Source organism: Dermacentor andersoni, chromosome 2 (assembly GCF_023375885.2).
Source record: "Dermacentor andersoni chromosome 2, qqDerAnde1_hic_scaffold, whole genome shotgun sequence".
NCBI lineage: Eukaryota > Metazoa > Arthropoda > Arachnida > Ixodida > Ixodidae > Dermacentor > Dermacentor andersoni.
Window position 1 is genome coordinate 179,689,916 of NC_092815.1, and position 18,046 is coordinate 179,707,961.

Below are 18,046 nucleotides of genomic sequence, written 5' to 3' on the forward strand. Positions count from 1 at the left end.
ACACTTCCTTTTAATTCCGTGTGAATCGGTAATAGTAACCTGACAACGAGAAAATACAATGAAAATGCAGACTCTTAGGGTATAACCTCACCTATATATGAATAAATGTAAATGAAGTTGCCTGATATTGTGTGAACTTGCCTGAGCGGGACAAAGCCGTTTCAGTGCTTGGTTTTGCCGCTGCTTTTTTTTTTTTTGCCTTCGTTGATCTCCCATCACGTTTACGATTGCTGCGTGTTGAAGCTATTTTCCTTATTTTTCAGCAACCTAGTATATTAAACAGGGCAATAAGCGTAGACGTTAGGTTGCGATAATTTAGCTGCGCAGCGTTAATGAAATACTGACGCGCCATTTTCAATGTACGCGTGCGCAGAAATGTTGTGTTTTCTGTCACCCTTACATTTCAATTTTCTCTCAACTCCCCTTCCTCTCTGCTTCTAAGGCTAAGAGCACGTTTCTTGTGCTGTTCCTCCTTCATCTTCTTTCTTTTTCTGACCTCGTCCTTTTGTTGATGGGTTGTAAACGAGCATTGCTTTATATATCTCCTCAATAACATGGCGTTTACTACTTTGCGGTTCGCACTGTAAATGAGAGCATTCACAAAATGAATCACGGGGGTTTACGTGCCTGTAGGGGTTACGCCACCCTACTCTGGCTTACGTGCGAAAGTGTGGCGTGTTCTGTCCTAGCTCACCATGGGTAAGAAGAAACATAGATAAGAAGTAAGGAAAAACAATAAGACATCTCAAGATAAACGAAAATAACGGCATAAATCATCCCCATATTCCGTGGTGGAGATTTATTAACCAATATTTTGGCACATAACGAAGTACGCGGAAGGTTTTTGCGTTGGAACCTTTTTTTTTTTTTGCGGTGGCACAAGAGGCTGCTCATACCGTAACCTGATGCTTGCTATAGGCCATAAGAGATTCAACAAGTAAAGATAGGCAGCTGCGCCGCTTTGAAGTACCCGCGCCAACTTGCTGTGAGGTTAAACATATTCATTGCATATTCTCAAGCCTTGTTGTAAATTTATCGGCAACGATAGACCACAATGTCTTACAAAGGAGAAGAAAAAATTAACTTTGATTGGAACTGTTACTGAGCCATGACAGTACACATACGAAAAAAGAAATACTACTCGTAAATTTGTGACGGCACATTGACGTACTGCCGCACAGGTTTCGGGGCAAGAAAACAAACAAACAAACAAACTATAAGCTTCTTTGTTATGGACAATCAACACTTCCTAGCGAAATTAACGAGAGTAGAGTTTTAGTACAACAATTTAATAATTGAAAACGGTATATTGTCTTTCTATATGCCCGTTTAAACGCGAAGACGCGTTTAAGATGATCCAGTTCACAGCGCTACGTCCTACGAAATTGTGAGCCACTCAACCCTGTTCGAACGCTTGTAGTCACAGTGACTGAAAAGAAAGAGGAAGAGGTCAAGAGCTTGAATGCATGCATGGATACGCACATGCTTGTTTGGAGCATACGATGCGGTCACAACAGGCGTGGCGTGTCTCCATTGGAACACGATGACATAAACGAAGAAGGGCAATATAGCTGTATTAAAATGTCAGCACAGAAAAAGGAAAGAAACTAAATTGAATAAACATTTGTACAAAGAACAGCTCTCGTAGAAAGCGGCTTACGCCGGATATGGTAACATATGGGATGTTTAAAGTATAGACCTTAGCGGCGGGCAATGTTCACAAGACTGCCTTCAGCCTCGTCGCCTCCCGTACCACCGTCAAGTTTTTTGTGCTCTAAGAAACCAACTCTTAGCAGCTGACTGATCGTGTTCGGTATTTTATTTTTTTCCTATCGTCCGGTGAGGCCTATCATCCCAGGAAGGAAGCAATCTATCAATCTCCTTCGTTCTTTCTACCGCCCAATCTTCAAATCGACGCGGGCCATACGATAATGCTTGTATACGACCCACATGCCCTAAGGAGGCTTTTTAGTGCCTTGCCGGCGAGGTCTTTTGGTCAAAGGGATGGGCACTTATCCATTTTACGCGAGCGTATCTATCGTTATATAGGAAGCAATATACACCCAGCTGCATTAGAAAATAACTGAAATTATTCAGCAATGCAGGTTGCTTTGCCTGTGCGTCAGCAAACATTTTTATCCTATATTTGTTTTTTTGCTTTCGACCGACCCTACCCGTGTGCGATCAGCCACAAAAGATAGTTCTAAAACTCCCCTCCCCCTCAAAAAAATATTCTCACATACTATAAGTTACTTGTGCGTCCTATGCTTGAATACGCCTGCTTAGTTTCCCTATAAGTAACGTGACATTAATAAAACTAAATCCAGAAAAAAAGTTGTGCATTTTAAATGCCGCCAATATGACACCATCTACTCCTCGTCTTCTGCCCTACCTTTATAAACCCACTTTTCCTCTGTTATTTTCGTTTTGTTAAGTCAGTTAAATCTGTGTATATATTTGATCCTCTTTTGATGTTCATATGAACCCCGCTACTTAACTTTTGCCAATCGAACCACAACTTGCCAACACAATGGACTAAACCTTGCAGCTTATCATACGCTTACTAACACCTTCAAGAGTTACTTTTTTCCGAGGACCACTCAACAATGAAACTCTTTATCGGGTGTCTTCCTTGGATTGCGTATAAATGAGTTATTAGGCTGGTTGAGTAGCGCTTAATTATCAGTAGGGAAGATCTCTATTTGAAATCTTGTACATTTTCTTCCTTTATGTTTGTAATTTATATTTCATGAGTCTGTTTACTTCGCCTTCCGGGTTTTAATTGTTCGGCATGTCACTTATACCATGGCCCAGTTATGTTTTCATTATGCCAAAATATATGAACTGAAATTTTAAAAATGTGTGTTTGTGGTTACTTGATTTTATTTCGCGGCGTCAAATAAATGGGACCCCCAATATAAGCATTTAGTCGATGTCATTAACTTGATTGCCTTTTACGTATCATTGTTTTATGAAAAGATGCGATGTTTCGAGTCTTTCAGACCTTACGCACGTAGCAAGGGCATTTCAAAGATTTCACACTCTTCATAACAAGCTACAAAGTATGAGTCTATGAGCTCTTAAGCGAAGATTTGTTTGAGTCTCTCGGGTAAGTTTCATTTAAATTTCTCGCACGACCCCTTCGCGTCAGTTCCAAGAATCTGATTCTTCGTGCTTTCCAGAATGTCATGTGAAAAGCACTGTGCAAGAGTTGCAGCCTCTAAATTTCTAACTTGACCCATCGGCACAGGATCGAGAACCTCACTTTCGCTAACCATGCGGGTTGTCAGAAGAAAAGCTCAGCATAAGACACCTACTACTGAATGACATAGAAAAAGAAGAAGAATAGAAAACGGGGTGAGATGGAACCGGTTCATGGCTGACAGCATGAAAAGACGGAGACAAGCCGTTGGAGGAACGACACGAGCACTGTCTTGAAATGAAAACTTAATGGAAAATGGAGCCAAATATATATATATAAACGATATGAGTCAAGCATGAAACAACTGGGCTGACAAATTTAGTTGTTACAAGCCTGAGGTGAAGTTGTGTATTACTTACAAGAATGAACTCTCGAGTAGTTCAGGTGATAGATGGCTTGCTGACACACACGTATGTTCACTAATCTGAAAACCCTCGGTGATTTCATGACAGCTATCTTCTAGCACATATGAGAGTCATGAAATTCTAGAAAACGCTCTCTAAACTGTAGCGTGTTGTCCTTGGCAGAAACGGAAGTGGAACTCAAGACATGTTCCGTACGACTAAAAAAAAACCCTCTTCAATTCTACCCTACGAAAGGGGATGTGCAGCAAAGCTGTTGTTGACGTTAGACAAGTACCACCACCAGAAGTTACGTACCCCACGCGTGCATGCACGTGTGCCGGAAGCGCAGCATACATCATCGTTCTTCTACGCCCTCCACCAAGCGTAAGTGCTTTATTGAACTAAATTAATGTTTAAAAGTAAATTGCACCAGGAAAACGTGCTGGCTCTCCCGTAATCAAGTGCAGATGTAAGCATGAAATGGCCTGGCAAAGAATACTGGGTGGATATGATACTAACCACAATCTTAAAATGGGTGCAGTGCATGTTAGCAATGGCGCACCTCACCACACCACACCACACCGCACCATGTCGTACTGTGCATTGGTCCATATGGACGCAATAGTTTCCCGTCACAGACAGAACCTCATTGCAAGTCTCGTCAAGGCCAAGCAGCCATCCGCGGCGCGCAGGACGCATCGCGCAACTCAGGGACCACTGGCGTTGAAATGAGCACAGGTAGTCTCTGGGTTGCCTGTGCCTTTTGGTTGTCTCAAGGTTTTCTCTCAGGGCATTCTCTTAAGATCTGACCGGCTGCCTGAATGATCTCGTTCTGTTCTCGCAACGAGGTTCTCGTTCCCTTCTCGTTTTGAGTGCCCGGATAATGGCTCAGGATTTCGGCTCAAGGTCTCTTGAAACTTGCCGACGACGGGAGCTAACGACATTTCATGCTTAAAATGCGTAAAGTACGACTTACACACAAGCTGCAGACATGATAGCTTCGCATTGTAATACGAATATACGAGAAAACATAATTCCGTTACTCGGGAACTCATAGACGGAGCGCTTTTCCAGCTGCCGTTTCAGGTCTGTCTGAGTGGTAGCGGCCGCTAGGTCGCGGTACTGTTGTTTGGGTGACCACAGACCAAACAGGCTAACAGCTCCGCTGTAAAACTCTAAAGATGTTGACGAAGGTCCTCGTGCAATTGCTTTTGTGAACCAAAACCAAGTAGTCATCTACGTAACCGAAAACACGATGGGCCAAGCCCATTGAGTCGCACTTGGGGGCCCTATTCACACAGCTTAAGAAAATGTCACTCACGAGGGACGTTAACCTAGACCCAATACAGACACTTCATTTTTGAACACGGAAACTATCGTCCCAAGCTACAAAGGTTGAACTTGCATAAAAGGAGAAGCTCAAGTAAATATTCCGCGGACAATACATAGTTACTTCTGAAGCGTACCTCGTCATTGTCCTGTCTTATCGTATTTTTAAACACATCCTCAAATGGTCGTGATGTAGAGAATACGAAACGTCCTGGACATTAATGCTAAGGAGCAACATATGTCATGGGGTTCGAATCCCTGAGAAAAACGACTAGTTTGGGATCATCAATGAGGAAGGTATCTACAGTAGACGACATGTGCAAACGATGTTGCAGAAACCCGGAAAGAGCAGGCTGCCATCGGTCACGCTCCGTAACGACAGAACTAAGCGGGACACCCAGTTTAGTGGTTCTGGTGGCGCACAATATCTCCAGATGATTGGTTATTGCCTCCTTGGCAACCGCTTTTTTATCCTGGTAGCATGGGGCCCTCCCTACGTTGCTTGTTGTTGGGTCAAAATGGTTTGCAGTGGCTGTCAAAGCGGCAAATACAATAAACTCAAGTTATTCTTCACCCCGAAAACCCAGGAACCTGGTGTCCCCTTTAAGCTATCGTGGAGGAACGTGACTGGCTGCAGGCAGCATGCTGTATCTGGATTTCTGCACCGGCATTTGCACATGTTGTTCATCGTGAATTATTTTATAATTTTTTATTCCAAAGAGTTGGCACTTTCCAAACAGATTCAAACACCGTAAAATGTGTCACCTTCAGTTCTGGTCTCCAGGACTTTTTCTGTTCTGTACCTCACGGCCCTTTCAGGATGTGGATAAAAATACGATAACAGAGGATAACGATGAGGTACGGTTCAGAAAGGAGTTCGGATTGTCCACGGGTTTTCTTCTTGTGCATCTGTTCGTTTATCTAAGTTGTACATTTGTGGCTTGGGGAGGAGGGGGTTAGCTTCATGTTTACAAATCAGGTGTCTGTATTGGGTCTGGGATGAGGCCTGTGTTGACATTTTCTTAAGCTGTGTAGGTAGACTTAAGCCTGATTTAATGGGCTTGACCCGTCGCGCTTTCAGTTGTGTCGACGACTATTTAGTTTTTGTTGACACAAACAATTGCACGAAGTCTTTGGTGGACACCGTTAAAGTTTTTGAGGATAAGCGCCATGGCCTGAGTTTCACTTGCGAGGCTGCCAAGGACAACACGCTGCAATTTATATACTGTTTTTTTCTAGCATTTCATCACAGTCATCTATGGTGAAAGTACCCTCCTGCAACAGTCAAGCATCTTTTTAATGATGGCTCAGCGCACTCTAAGATTGTAAAAAGCGGCTTGACCATGTCTTGTTTGCAGTTTGCGTTTTAAACATCTTGTGCTCAGTTCCATGCACGTCAGTTTCGGGGCGTAAGTAAACCGTCCTCTGTCTACTAGGTATTCCATAGTTCAATAGCACGTGTTTCTGAGCGATTGTTCCGGAAAATGAAAGCTTCCACTGGACGAAACCCTGACAATCCTGTTGCCGCTCTGAAAAATCGAAATTTAGTTATCATTTCCTATCTGTACACGGTGTCGCACCGTCTAAAGAAATTCGGCAGTATTTTCGTCCGTTGCAGTTGTTTTCTTGTCAAAAAAGAAGCTCAGCTGTGTTTGCGAGGCCATTCAGAAGAAAGCGGAGGGAAAAGCGGCTCGTCGGAGTGACGCAGGTTCTTTTAACCTTTCAAACTTTTTATACGCGGTGTAATGGCGTGGTTTACTATCTTGTGGTACGACATACATAAGCCAAACTGGGCGTTTGTCTTTACCTGAGCCTGATAGGATATTTTTTTTTTACTAAAGAGGCACACTCAGCTCTCATCCATTAAGTCATCGTCGTTCATGCAGCGATTTGCGGGATTTTCACTAACATTTCCGTACTCATAAGGCACACGGACGAGCGCGTTCGCGAAATCACCGGAGCCTTGCAGGTTCGTTAAGATGTACAGTCGCGTGTCAGCCAGCCACCTACTACTTGAACTAATGTGTAGTTTGTTGTTTTAGGCAATACATAACTTCACCTTGCGCTTGTAGGGACTGCATTCGTCCCCCCATATTTTTTTTCTGTTGGTCGTGTATTCATTAGGCTTTAGTTCCCAATAAGCTTTCAGTTGCAAGACAGCGCTCGTGTCGTCCTTTCTGCTTTTCTCCGTCTTTTCGCTCTGTGAACCACGGACGTAAGCCGATATCATTTACATTTGATATTCAATATTATCGATATTCATTAACATTCTTATTGCGTTTGCTACGAAAAAAACCTTTGATTGTCTCCCGGATAGCTTCCTATCTAATGTTTTTATTTTCGGATTCCTTTGTGGTTTGATACGGCGAGTGTAGGAATCCGATGTTTGCTAAATATCAACCTCAGGAAAAAAAAAACAATTAAGCAGATTGTCTTGATGGTAAAATTGCTGAAGAAAAAAAAAAGTTGGTAACTTATTTCATTCTAGGTAATGAGTTCTGGTTGACGCGCACCAATGATGTCCTGCGCTACCTAACCAGTTTGGGCAACGACGAGAAGCGAAGTGCTTCTCAGTAATGGATCTTTCCACTGGCCCTTTATGGGCAAGTAATCAGGAGAGATTTCATTAGCGACACATTAGTAAAACATAAATGGGCCGTGCAAGCAGCGCAGGTGTCTTGGCTCAACATGTGTTTGTTTGAAGGTAACAGGGTAGGAAGAACAGTTTCACGCAAAATGTCATGCGAAATAATAAAAGCGGTATGTTTGTCTTGTACCTTCCATCTCTCACAAGTCGGGTGGTGCGTCGATTAGGTAATATTATTTTGCAAAATGAAGGAGTCCATTACATATCATAATCTGGATTCGCTAAAAGAAGGATAAAGAAAAGCATTGTAAAATATCAAGCATCCGCAAATAATGACCCTCAAGCGGAGGAAGAGGTACAAAAAAATATTGGAGCACTTGGCCGAAGCCAAGACCATCTTGGCTTGCTAGAGTGGACATTGTGAGCATTTGGAACCCCTGAGCGACGCACGCGACTGGAAGGATGGTAGCTGACGAAACCGAGTTTTCTGTGCACTGCAACAGGCCTGTCGCACTTTCCAGGGGAACTTATCTCGAACTCCAAAAAGGGCAGCACAAACCACATGCAGTCTACTAAAAGCGGGGTTTTAAATCACCTCCCCTTCTTATTACCAACGAAGTGTCTAAAGCTGCGCCGGACGTACGCGCGAGAAATGCAGTTTGTCGCTTTAAAGATACCTCTGAACGGCGGTTTCCCAAGGACAACGCTGTTTGGCAACCGCACTTTGCGAAGCTTCGCTTTACCTTCGGAGTACACTGGTTAAAATACGTACAGAGCTGTTTACTGCACACACGTACCTTCCAGTCGTCACATGTACAATCTAGCAACCTACGCAGACATGAGGGAGGAGCACGTGCTATAGCTCACTTCGGCGTCAATCAGTGCGAGCGCGGTGAAGGGCGCGCGAGTCTTACGAAAGAAGCGTTTGGAGGCGGCTCTAGGCGTTATATATGTTATACGGCAAGAGTTTAGGTAGAATATACGTAAATCGCGAAATATACCATTCATCAATGTTATTTCTTCTTCATTAGTCGACCGCCGACACTGCATCGGTGTCATACCGTCGTCGTCATCCCGCCAAGCTCATGCGCGATCATGGCAAACGAGTAGCACAGCTAAGTGGGAAGATAACGGTGTATGTCCCATGTATCCGAAGCAGCGGAAGAGTCAGAGCGACCAAGACAGATGCTAAATGAACGTGACGTCAGACATATGGTGTGTCGCTACATAACTGGATTGCTTATCGCATTACCGTTGATAGCCATCGTGAGATGAGTTCTGCCGCAATATCTTTCAGCGCTTATCTTTATCAACGCGAGTTGGTGCTTGCAATTATTTGTGCAACGATTTCGCATTTCACACCAGTTCTCACCGTTGTTGTCTTTCGCATTTACGGTAAGCCGACAATACATGAATCTCGTCTGCGAGAACTCTTCGTTATATTTCGCAATTAAGACACCTTAACGCAGTTAACTGGCAGAAACAATTTGCTAACAAGTGCTCCCACCATATTACGCCAAAAGAAATAGGGAACTCACATGTGTCAAGTTGCATTGTTTACTGCATTTCTTCGCATTTTTTTTTTGAAGTAGGAGAAATTAAATACCACTTCTAAAAAATCTTGCAGGATCATATGCCATGACTGTGCGTGCGTGGTGTGACATTCAGTAGCAGTCAGTGTTGCTATAGCCGTCTGACAGAGAGTAGTTCGCGCACGGCGCACCAGGAACTGCCACGTGCCTGTCGCCTTTAATTGACTTCTCAATCGGGAGCAAGCTGGCATCAGCGGCCGCTTGTCGCTCTAGCAACGTTCCCCCGAGAGAGCGGGAATCGCTTAGAACTGTTTATTGACAATGTGGAAGAGCACAGGAGAGACGTGCCCTGTCACGAACTTCAAGAACCGCGACAGACTTAAACGTGTAGAATGCGGCCTTGTGCGAATTTCGTCCGGCTCAGCTGGACAAGAAATGCCTGTGCTTACGACCGCTCTTCCCGCACTCCTTTTCGCAATGCGACCAAAACAAGCACTGCCACACGCGCTGGATGACCAACTGCCGGCAACGAACATAAACCGATTGCCGGCAGTTACTGCCAGGCTAACACCAGCTGCCGCAACAACACAACATTACCGCGCCACCACTGACACAAATACCATGGTATGTTGAACTCCGATAAGCATGCAATTCAGCGGTACGTCCTCCCCGCGCGAGCAGTACTCACTTACTCGAGAAACTTCAGTTTCTATAAGAGCGAATTCAAACGTGGAATAACAAGTCGGAACCGGTAGTTTTCTTTCAATGGTGGCAATCAAAGAGCAGGCGACTTACCAATCAACTACTTGCAAAATATTTCTCCGCGCGTCCGATGAGCTTGACCGAATGAAGGTGTTGCACATACCGTTAACGGCGACAACAGGCGCATGGCCGTAACAGCACCGCAAATACGCGCATACCACTGCAAAGATTAGAATATAAAGGGCGAAAACAAACATCAGGCTGTTACATTCGTCGCGTAAAGTAGGTAAGCCAGCACAACATTAAGACTGCAGCGCAGACACAATGGATAACCGAAAAGTGTGCTCGGCTAATAATAACGGCAGCATAAAGAAGGTGCGTCACATCGACGACAGGAATCGCCAGTTAGACGTTTTGCAAACAAACAGTGACCATTGTTACTTGTGTAAAATACGGGGGGATCATTTTTAAGGTTTACGGAATTTTTAAGGATCATCTGTTGCAGACGACATAATTCTTATCCTTGAGCTGGATTATTCAGAGAAGCGAACATTACCTGCACGAGAAATCAAAACGCTTATTCAAATAATTAACAATAATTCACTAATTAACTTCTTAATTACTTAATCTGCGGCCCATATTGCAACTTATGAATTGCAGCAGGTGTGTTTGCCAAGTCGTATCCCCTTGGAATGAACTCCCGGAGTAACAGCAATTTGAAGATATGCCGCCAAACTCACCGCTAAAATGCACTGTTGTTGAAACTGCTCTTTTAAAAAAACGCTCTTTACTGCACTGAAACCCAAAAGGAACTGGTATGCCAATGTATTTAGGCCCACATCTTGCAAAATAAGGTCTAGAAACTGGTGTCATCCTGGAAATTCATTTCAAGTGGATACGTCTTGTAAACTCACCGACTAAAATTCGTAAATTGCGATATGTGTCGCAAAGGAAATTATTTAAGAAGGTTATTAGTGAAATTTTATTAATTAGTTGAATATGCGTTTGAATGTTTCCTGCTACTAATGTTCGTCTCTTCGAATAATCCAGCTCAAGGACAAATATTATGCTATTTGTTACTAACGATTTTTTTAAGTTTACGTAAAACGTAAACATGATCACCCCTTATATGACACGGTACGGAATAAAATTTTAACCAATTGCAGCAGCTTCCCGCACAGTGAACACAATATTTGTATCTCTATCTTTCCGTTCGACGTTAGCATTTACTTGTTTTGTTTTTAAGTGCGTAAACATTTGTATGCCTACCCAACGAGAAATCTTTCCGTCGCGTAAGACAATCAATGGCTCATACCCCCCGTAAGCAAGCAAAAATGCAATGGCTCATACCCACCTAAGGCAGTCTGCAAGCGCGCAGCAAAGTGAAGCGAACACTGCATACATTCATTGAAATCACCCACACCACAAACAGAACAGCATACGTTTCAACAAGAAAACAAGCTGAAAACAAGCATCGGAACCATCATTAAAGCATAGCATACCCCTCCCCCCCCCTCAGCAAATGTATTGGCGGTTTTGCAACAGCTTCGCTAAATTAACCAAGTGACCTTACCACCAAAGGTCATGGGTTCGACTTCAACCAAAGGTTGAGGGTTCGAGTGCCTTAATTAATTATGTATTAATTAGATATGGATAATTAACATTAAATCAATTAACACAAATGGTAGTGGTTTCGAGTGCCATAATAAATGACATGTTAATTTAACCTGCCTTGTTATGTACGATGGGCCAATGACCGATGGGGGTTGATATGGGTTTATACTGGTTGGACGAAGCTCCATAACATTGATAATGATACTAAGCTGCGCAGAGATGATAAGTGGCGCAATGCTTACGCATACTTCGACAACTACGAGAGGAGTTTCTGCGTGATTTTTTTTTTTTCACTCCGAAAACATGAAACTGCCGCCAAAAAAATCGCCAAGAATTGTGCAGTGCGTGAGCCGTGAACACAGATGTTCGATAGTAGTATTCCTAACACGTACGCTGCACCAGGGCGATGATGAACGCTCTCTAAAAACGATACAGAACCTGTGCTACTGAAATAGAAGCTTAAATGACGGGCTTTTCTCAGTGGTCGCAGAGAATGCACTTACTTCGCTGACGTGCGTACCTATAGGACAATGCTGCTACTTCGATGGTTTTCTAGGTAGAGCGTCTCATCGTTTAGGATGCTGTCGGCGTCCCGAAGAATCGATCACTGACATAAAGGGATCTCATTTTCTCCACACCACATCCTCCACCGCGACGGTTTCCTTTGTGGATAGACGAACTGCTATCTTTGAAACTGCTTGGGGTGTTTGTGGGTGTTTTCGGGGCACGTTTTCGCTTTTCACGCAGGAAGTAAGTGGGTTTGCAGATCAGACGAGATTGTTTGCTTAGTAAAAAAACAGAAGACACAGAGGGAGAGAGACTTGTGGTAAACAGCGCTAGAATGATACTGATGGGACTGAAGAAGCCACAGGCACAATGCGTGTGTTGACGCGTAACTCGGGTGCCAAAACCGTTAATATATTTTGTATCTTGAGTCTAGGCACGGATGTCATTGCGTCTTTTGTGGCTTTATGGCCTGTGGGCACAGAAGGGGTTTGCGGTCCTCTGCTACCAGGTCTGAAACACTAGCAACTGACAGGAGCAACGATGCCATGCACGCCGCTAGCATTGATGCAACTGTTATTAGCTCACGAGGCTGATTCTCTGCCACAAATAAGGAGCCCCGTACTGCCCAAACCTAGCGCTACCCCTTTACACCTATTACGTAAGCCATCTTCCCTGCTCTAATTTGTTCAAGACTCCATCCTCTCCACAACGAAGTGATTCATTTATTGATACTTTGAATCAGTAGTAGTAGTAGTAGTATAAAACTTTTATTCACATTCAATTTGATCACATTCAGGCCCAGTGGGTGGGTCCCTCAGTCCAGGGTCCCCCTGGCGATCGCGGCACGCCGGGCTTGGTCGAGAAGGGCCAATTGGTCCTCCCGCACCGTGCTGGCTAGCCACACCTCCCACTGCCTACTGTTGGAGTTTTGCCCCATAAGGGGTGATTGGATTTCTTGTGGCCGACTCTGGCACGACCATGTGCTATGGTCAAGAGATGGCCGCCCTCCGCACCAAGGGCAAGTGTTGGGATACCGGGTGGGGTGTATGTGGTGTAGTAGGAATAGGTGTGGGTAGGTGCGGGTTTGTAGTTGGCGCCAGTCCCGCATAGTTCGTTAGAATTTCCTTCGTCTTGCTGGTCGCCATCTTGGCAACGATTTATCAGCGCTTATTTTTACAACTGCTCGTGCGAAAAATTGACTTTAACTGCTCCCGAGGAGGAGCTGCGCTTTAAGTTTTGGAATGGAATTTGTTGCAAACATCCTCATTTCCATCACGACCGTTCAGTCGTCATTCTTTTATGTTAATCAGAATTAATCATTTATCAGAATTAATTTGCTATTAAAAGCTAACATCGCTTTCATTTCTTGTCTAGTCTCCTTCTTGCACTGCGTTTTGACAAAGGACATGTATTCGCGGATAATTATTACATTGCAAATATGTCGGTACCAGCCGTGGTTGCTCAGTGACTATGGTGTTGGGCTGCTGAGTACGAGGTCGCAGGATCGAATCCCGGCCACAGCGGCCGCATTTAGACGGGGGCGAAATGCGAAAACACCCGTGTACTTATATTTAAGTGCACGTTAAAGAACCCCAGGTGGTCTAAATTTCCAGAGTCCTCTACTACGGCGTGCCCCATAATCTTAAACTGGTCTTGGCACGTAAAACCCAATAATTTAAATATGCCCATGGTGATATTCACTGACCGCACCGCGTCGTCTTCTAAAACATTGTTTCTCACTAAGAACTTTCATCTCACTGCCACCTTCTTCCGATGTAAGCTCATTGAGTAAGATAATCATTTTCCTGATTGATGTTGCTTTAGCTCTTTAGTAACATTCGCCTGTGTCTAGCGCGACACATATTATCTACAAGCCTGATTGCTTTATAAAGTTCAATGTCGGAAAGTAACACAAGGATTATGACTAATGCAGTAGTGGATAGCTCCAGGTTCATTTCGACCACTTGAGTTGCTTTCAACGTGCACTAAAGCTATGTGCACGAGGTCTCTTGCATTTTCCTCAGTGAAAACGCCAGCCTCTGTGCCACCTAGGCGAATCATCTATCATTCTTGGCCAACGGCTGACAGGGTGGCTGGTTTGCATTTTGAAGACGTGCACACACATCGTAGTGGGAGGTGCAGAACACTATAGTGCCAAAGAGTTTGGTTTACGATTGCGTTTTTTTTATCCGGCTTTAACGAGAAGCGTAGATAGAAGGGCACGACAATTATTGCAGAATAAGTGTACATACGAGAATTACGGTGTGGTATCGAGCACAAAAAATAGCTCAACAAAAACTACGCAGCAAGAAAAAGTATTCTATTTCCGCAACAAATATCGAGCCTGCTGCATGTTTGCAGTGGAGATCGACTAAAACTTCGCCTCGAAAACATGGTTCAAAAAAGTCGCCATAACTTTAACTGTGAAAAAAAAAGAAAAATAAAGAAAAGCGCCAGGTGCTCGTTTGTACCAGGTATGAAAAAAAAAATGAACAGAGAATACGCGGGGCTATTTCACTGTCAACGCAATCCCTTTGAATCATTTTACCATGCATGCCCAATCATTGGCTCTTTTTGTAGCGAGTCCGGTTGGTCGATTTTGTTCAATGTTTATGATTGTTCGTAGTGCAGTCCAGCCGATCCCAGCGTTGACGGTATTCTCATGGCTGGGTAGCCAATAGGACAAGGTTACTGAATTGAAATACACGATCTATGATTTGGACGTGGTGCTAATTTTGTTGTGGAAGCGTACACGTACGTCAAAGTATCTTCTCTATTGATTACTTCCTCTAAACACTAATTAGTACAGTGCCCTTGAGAATTTCTTTGGGAGGCAGAAAGACGACATGCTCAGTAAATTACCCACTGAAAGAGTACACTTTCCTTTTGTAGGGTTTCATAACAAAGTGACTGAAGCACAGTGGCCCATGGCACAATGCATAGAAGTAACGAAGATTTGAGGATACAGCGCTGTTTCATTATTTTGTAGCACCGCACTAATTACTCGCAGGCAATTCTGCACATTTCACACAGCCTTTCCAAGTCCTTGCCTACGACTTATCTTGTACCCGGAAACAATGGAACGCGCAAGGCTCGCATATTTAAGGCGCCACAGATATTGTAGTTCCAGTGGTTTCCTGCAGTCGATAAAGAAACATAGCCTATTGAAGATGCACGTGCGAAAAGTAACAAAGATGGCACTGAGTTCTTTTAGTTCTCTGAAGCCATGGCGAATCGTTAGAATGCACCATCATAGGAAGTTGCCATACATGAAGCTGTTGGTACCCGCCGTGGTTGCTTAGTGGCTAAGGTGTTGGGCTGCTGAGCACGAGGTCACGGGATCGAATCCCGGCGACGGCGGCCGCATTTCGATGGGGGCGAAATGCGAAAACACCCGTGTACTTAGATTTAGGTGCACGTTAAAGAACCCCGGGTGGTCGAAATTTCCAGAGTCCTCCACTGCGGCGTGCCTCATAATCAGAAAGTGGTTTTGGCGCGTTAAACTCCATAATTAAAAAAAAAGATGTTGGTATTTTGTCTTACTGCAATGAACGGGCTTTTTCTTCCGTCTGCTATATAGGCTGATTTGAACAGCAAGAAATACAGCTGTCTATGTTACAGGTAGCGTCGCGATCAAACGCAGATTTTGGAATGTTTCGCGCCGCTGAGACACGTTTTTCTCAGTACACATTACGGATTCATAGGATACAGCCTGGAAAGAGCTTAGAGTTCGACAATGACTATAAAGGAGGCGCACATGTACTGCTCTATTCTTAGTGCGACCGACGCAAATTTATGGAGGTGCTTTCTCCTTTTAATTGCGGTTTATCCAACCATAGAATATGAAGACCATCGCAAAGCGCACTACCTCGAAATAAGTGCACGACTAAAGAGAGCGTATGGTTATATTTAAGTTGTTCTTTTCAAAAATGTAAGACGCTGAATGACTAACCGTTGCGTTGTGTCAAATTATCGCTGCAGTAGTGGGATCACGCGTTCCGAAATTTTGCAATGCTCTACGTTAAACCTGCACAATTCTGATTTCGCCTTGCGGTTTGCTGGGTCCGTTCAGTAACATAACAGGTCTCTACGATCGGGTTACACTTTCTGAAACTATAGTTCCCGAGAGAGCAATAAAGTGGGGCATTACGAGCTCGCGTCGTGCTGGTTCAGTGCAGCACCTGCACACCTTTGGCCCTTCCAAATCATAGAGAAAGTTCGTGTCGCAGAAAAGCCGGTGTCGTCGGCGTCGGTGTCGGCGTCCGCAGCGTTGGCCGTGAGCCATAAATCACGGCACTTCATAAATAAAAAGCAACTTCCAAGATGGGTTGGGTGGGAATCGAACCAGGGTCTCCGGAGTGTGAGACGGAGACGCTACCACTGAGCCACGAGTTTTTTTTTTTTTTGCTTGAAGGCGGTAAAACGCGCTTCTAGTGAACGCGGTGTTGCCTTAAAAACGTGCCGTAGAAAGTTATACTGCGGTGTATATCGGTAATTATGAACATGTAACTTACAGAAGTCGCATTTACACGAGTAGCGAAGTACGTTTCCGCTACATTTCTTCTGCGCTTACTGCACACGCAGAGCCATCTTGCGGCAAACACAGAAGACCCCCTCCTCTCAATGTACGGCGCTGCCCCGACAGGTGGCGCGCCATGCGCGCATTGGGGCTGTGCGCGGACCGGTGCCAGGCGCGTCGCGGCCCCGACTCCCTCTCCCCTGACGACGCTTCGCCGTGTTCCCACGCGGGTTGCAGAATCAAGCGCCGTTCCTTTCTTTAGATTACTATCTATCTATCTCCCTGCCCGTGCCGATCACGACGTTTGGCTGGCGTAGATCGTTTCCCCCTCCGAGACACCGAGTTCTTTGGTTCGTTCCGTTTGCTCAGGCGCACGTTTCGTTGCCGCGCCGAACGCTGCGTTGCTCGACGTTCTCCGTGTGATAGGTGGGCGCAAAGTCCGATGCGGGGCGCCTCGTAAGTGATCCCTGCGCCGTAGCGCATTGTCTTACACCCCTTGGCGGGTCGATGGTAACGCTGTCGCGTTCCACTCTTGAAGGCGAAGCTTAAGCGTCCTCCAATTTTTTCTTACGCCACCTAGCAGCGGGCAGCCGGTGCGCTGTGATAATTAGGAGCACGGTGGAGCAGCGCGCTGGCTTAGTCTTCGTAGAAGCACCCGGTATATGCGTACCGATGTGTCCTATCTATCCCCCCCGCAGGGGCGTCTGCGCAAGCAGGTGTTTGGTGCGTTGCGACACCACGTACCCGAGCACACGAGGGTTGGACCCTCCCGCGTGTAGCCGTGCGCGGCTTAGCCGTGTCCGGGGAAAAGGGGATCCTGGGGGTTGAGCCAATGCCGAGTGTTTGGACCTTTACGGCCCCTCGGCGGCGGCAACACACCCCTTTGGACTAGGCTTCACGTAGACGGCGCCCCCGGACTGACCCACCCGGGGGAAATCGGCAGTCGCTTTTTCCTGTCCTTCTCTCCAATCTCCGTCTTTCTCTCTCCCCCTTTTTCACCTTTCCTGTCTTCTCATCACTTCTCCTCACTTCCTAGTTTCCCGGCGGCAAGGGTTAACCTTGTGTAGCTAGCCAGCCTTGGTTATGCTGTATTTGGTTATAGCAGCGATGTACGGCTGGCGTTGGCAGGATTTCCCTTGCAGGAACTTCTGTCACGTCCCCCTGTAGGGCTCCATGGTGGGTGGTCGGCATCGCGGCCGAAAACCCAACATTACTTATGGTACATGCTTTTCCTAAACTACCTGATCGCCCTCAGAAACGAGGGCGCACCGAAGAAGTTTTTCAGTTTTTCGGACGACAAGTCCACAATTTTCCTCGTTTTCATGTCATCCACGCAGAAAAACCAGCTAAACAAGTGCGAACAATCTCCCCGTTCCTTGTATCTAAGTCTCTTACCGACGTTTTTGGTCCAGGATATAAGGTGTCGAGGATGGCTAGCGGTGACCTCCTCTTGGAGCTCCGCGATCTGAAACAATTTGAGAAACTGCCAAAACTAGTATCATTTGGGGAGACCCAAGTAGTAGTAACCCCGCACCGCACGATGAATACCACCCGCGGCGTTGTCTCGGACGATGATTTGCTGGAGCTCACTGAGGCTGAACTCTTGGAGGGCTTCAGTGAACAAAATGTCATAAATGTCAAAAGAATCAAGATAAGGCGCGAGGGTAAATAAATTGCGACCAAGCACCTAATTCTCACCTTCAATTCAAG